This window comes from Triticum dicoccoides, chromosome 1A (assembly GCF_002162155.2).
Source record: "Triticum dicoccoides isolate Atlit2015 ecotype Zavitan chromosome 1A, WEW_v2.0, whole genome shotgun sequence".
Classification (NCBI taxonomy): Eukaryota; Viridiplantae; Streptophyta; class Magnoliopsida; order Poales; family Poaceae; genus Triticum; species Triticum dicoccoides.
This window is the reverse complement of record NC_041380.1, coordinates 42581330-42586287: the sequence shown is the minus strand read 5'-3', so window position 1 is coordinate 42586287 and position 4958 is coordinate 42581330.

The window sequence follows — 4958 nt, the reverse complement described above, 5'->3', positions numbered from 1 at the left end:
AAAATATAGTCGTGGTTTATATTTAAATTATACAAACTTAATATCTATATGAACAAACAATGAACTATACAAACGTGCGTATAATTATTGAAATGTTGTATAATAAAATATTTTTCTAAATTTTATTTTAAATTCTTTTAGTTATAAATTATGCAAACAATTTTATAATTCATAAACATTATTTGGATATATGAATATTTTAGAATAATATGTGAACAATTATATAAAATAATTTATTCTGTTTGCATGTCACAAATATTCATTCATTATTTTTATTACTTAGATTAAAATTTAGAGTTTTTAGAACACTTATAATTTAGATACTTTCTACAGAAAAATCAGGAAGAGAACTGACAGGTGCAAAATGGGCCACAAGATCTGCAGCCCCATTCACCTAGTTAGCATCGACTCCGTATACAAACGAGATAAGCATTGTATTTGCATGACAATGCCAAGTTTTGTCACCACTTCAATGTACATCACATTTCTAACACCAAAGTGATCGTTTACGTCAAGTTGTAGCACTACTAGTGTAATTGACTTTTTATCTAATGATGGTTTGCTAATTTACCGTATGTTAGTTAACTAATCCGCTTGTGCTAATCATATTCCTAATCAACCCTACAACCTCCTTGTACAACACTGGTTATTGAATAATCTGCCATTAATTGAAGTCTTTAATTCTTTGATATTCACCATTCATCAAGAGAGATCCTTTGCATGATCTTGACTCTTCTCCAAAAATACATTGATGATAGCTTTAAACTAAGCAGAAAAATAAAAAGAAATTGATCCATGTGTAATGACTATTTGTCTCATGATAAGTCATATGAGAAAAATATTTTAAAAAGGAAAACCCCATTAGTTATAGTTTCGAGAACAATAAGTATGACATGTGGTCTTGACACGGTGTGCATATGCCGGTGCCTATTGTCATTGTGGTGAGAGCATCTACAGCCGGACGCCTCAAACCATCCCTCATACGCCCTCGGACGCGCCCGGTCAGTGATAGGACAGGAGACAAAGGAAAAACGTGACCCAACCGGACCCCTCATATCATCCCTATACGCCCGGTCTGTCCGCGAACCTGCATATCCATCTCAAATATGGGGAGGGTATCAGGGCTCGCGGACGCGCCCGGTCATTCCGCCACATAGGACGCAACCCCATCCGGACCACATTTTCTCTTTCTTTATTCATTTTTATTCCTCTCTCTTCATTTCCACCAATCACGTGCTAGTGACCAGACATATGAGGAAGAGAATAAGAATTGTGGCTGCGTGGATGGACAAATATGTGTTCAAAACAGACGCGCCCGGTCATTGATCGGGCGTGTCCGCGGACGTTTGAAGGATCGAATTAGAGGTATATGGCTGAAGATGCTCTCACGTCTCTTGTGATGTATGTGTTGCAACACACGTGCAAGGATGTGGTGCCCGATTCCTTGGACGATGACCTACCGATTTGTGGTGGACATGGTGGCCGCTCGACACTCATAATACATCATTGTCATAATACAGCTTATCATTAACAACTTATCATCATAATACATCATTGTCATATAACAACTCCTTATGATCATCATTTTCGTCCATGGGACATCATATAACAACTTGGTCACTAGTCATAATCACAACTCGTCCTTATCATCATCATCAACTCTAACACATTGTAGCACATAATAACACATTGTACCTAGGACCTACTCCTCTCTCATAGGACCTACTACCCTCTCTAAGGTAAAATGGCATAAAACAATATAGGCCCTGACTCTCCATTATGGAGAATGGAGACTATTATGTCTCCAATTATTGTGCTTCGTAAAATGTTGGTTCCATGTAGCTCTCTACGATTGTCCATACATTTTTTCCATGCTTTGATTGTCATGTCTTCATCGGTTTTAGAAATCCGGTATGAACAGTAGTGAAGCCTAGGCAGACCTGGCCGTAAGCTAATAACATCAAGGCGACCTTTCGGAAACATGAGATGAGGAACACAATCCTTCGTGATTTTCTGTTGAAAAACATAGTAATAACGTCGCAGTTAGCAATATAGTTTAGCTTTAGAAGAATTTATGTAAAAGATGGACGGATGTCATAATACTAAAAAATCTTACCATGCCATCTCCATAGATATTACAGTAGTTCAACATGTGCACTAGTGGCACGTATTGACCATAATGTACAGGAGTTTGATAATTGATATTGTAATTCTCAACATCAATAATAAATGAGATAAGATGATCTTTCTCCTGATAAGTTAATTCTGCGCCATCGGTGTAGTAGGTTCTGTCTACTATCTTCCACGCATTCTTTGAAGAATAAAAATAAGCTATCAATGGAAATAAGTTGTCAACTATTTTGAAATAAACAATATAAATTACTTAATAACCATGTTTGAGAAACTCACATAGCGATAGAATTGGAAGTGTATCAACAAGGACCCAAATGTCCATATTATGTTCATCGATGTCAGGATCACCAAGATCCAAGGTGACAAGCATACCCTCTTGAAAATCATACATCTTGCAAAGTGCTTCCCAGTTCGGGCAACCAAAATGGGATACATTGTATAGATTTACATCAAAATCTATACCATGATGGGTCCTTAGGTGAACTATCTTTGTTTCCATACTTTCATGATATTCAAAATCCATCATTTCCAAGACATAGCATCTTGCATGGCATGAGATAAGCTAGTCGAATTGTAAAAGACGAAAATTACACGTTAAAAAAGTAGAAGTCGTGCCTAATTACAGAAAAACATTTGTCGTTGTTGTGTACCATTTTAACATCGAAGGTCTTCTGGAGTGTAATACTGAAGCGCCGACCTTCTACCAGGTGAGGCCTGTCACACAGACCCCGGTCATCGCCACACCATTCGCACTCCGGGAGCCTATCGTCGTCGGACGACATTTTCTATGTTCATAATTCAAAGATTAAACTTCTAAAATTAAATATATGTACTACAAAAACTAAACTAGATCATTATTATTCATCACGGGTTGACTATCGGTCTGTCGAGTCTTTTCTTGAAAACTCTCAGCTCACGTGGTGTATATATTCGACCGTCGATGATGGTCACTCCTCCCTTCGTCCCCGAGTGCATTACACCAAATTGTCTAGCACACGGGAACGAAGGAGAAGCGACCCCCACGACAACAGTCGAGATTCTTTTTCTCTGACATTTGCGACCGTCGCTGATGGTAGCTACTCCTGTAATTCCAAAGTGCATTACACCAAAATGTCTAGCACCTTGGAATGAAGAAGAAGCTACCCACACGACAACAGTCGGGATTCTTCGTCCTCTCATATATATGGTGGACTCCCGACAGACTTAAAGTCAACCCGAAATGTCGTTTAATTATCTTTCTACAAAATCTGGGCCACTCGATATTTCATACATATTCTAGCACAAGGAATGCCAAAATTCATGGAAAAGTCCGGCATGACCTTTGCTAAAAAGGACATATATCGAGCGCCTGAAATTTGCCGGAATGGAAATTGATCAACACTCTGGCAAAACATAGGACACTATGAGGTGTTCCCTGCAAACATAGGTCACGTGGGCAAGCACTAGTACTACACAACACTACATATCACATGTCTAAATCTCCATCATATTTGAAAGACCTACATTGAAAATTTTGTATTCCATGGAAATTGTCACAGCTACTCATCTACTACTCTACTACATCTATGAAAACATCTACATCATCATCAACATGGGGATTTGGCTGGTCTCACCTAAGGTCGGAGGGGGTCGGTGATGGGGACGACGGCGGGGATGATGCAGGGCTCCTTGATTTCTGCAAAAACAAAAAATATACAAAAACATTATTATCCTCATTTTAGTACTTAGTGAAACCCTATAAGATATGAACTAAACATTATTATACTGATTCAAAAGACGTACATTTACTAAAAAATTGTAAAGCCTAGTTCTAACCCTTAACAGCTATCCATCCATCCATCTATCTATCCAAAGCATTACTAAAAAAACTAGTTTAATCCATCTATCTATCCAAGCATTACAAAAATTAGTACCAATGATGAAATGGGCTCATATATATGAGCACCTAGGGTTAATTACATATAACTAGTTTAGTGCTCTAATGATGAAATGGGCTCATATATATGAACACCCAGGGTTCATATATATGAACAAAATTAGTAAAATACTACCTACCTATTCTACAATCAAATGCTAACTAATTTTTACTACTAAAAATTTGTATACCTAATTTTTTTTACTCAAAATTTCTATACAGAGAGAGGTGGGAGGAGGGAGGAGTGAGGAGGAGGAGGAGGAGGTAGGAGTTAGAGGCAGTGGGAAGAGGGAGGAGAGAGGAGGAGGGCAGTGGGAGAAGGGAGGAGGGCGACCGGATGCGGAGAGAGGAGTGAGGAGGGCGCGGATGGAGGAGGAGGAGGGCGCCGCCGGAGGAGGAGGAGGAGGGCGCCGTCAGAGGAGGAGCTAGGAGGGCGCGGCCAGAGGAGGAAGTGTCTAGAGGAGGAGGAGGAGGGCGCGACCGGAGGAGGAGAGAGGAGGTCGCGGCCGGAGGAGGAGAGAGGAGGGCGGTGGAAGGACGGAGGAGGGGGCATGCCGAGGAGGACGACGGTGGCGGCAATGCGGCGGCGACGAGGAGGACGGCCGGGAGAGAGTAGAGGGAGTTGAGAGGGAGTGTGAGAAGAGCGGATGAGAGGGAGGAGAGTGAGGGTCGGCCGCGCGGGGAAGACGGTAAGCTAGGGTTAGTAGCAATGCGGGTTGGGGACAAGCGCTACTACTACGGAGTATAAATAGTAGCGCCGGATATCGACCTGTGTTGCTGCAAAGTGGGGCTCGTCATGCACGCCCAGTTCAAACGTAGCAGTAGTGCGTTCTGCTACCACGCGCTACTGCTATGTGGATAGCAGTAGCGCCTTTTTCTCCCACACGCTACTACTAAATAGCAATAGCGC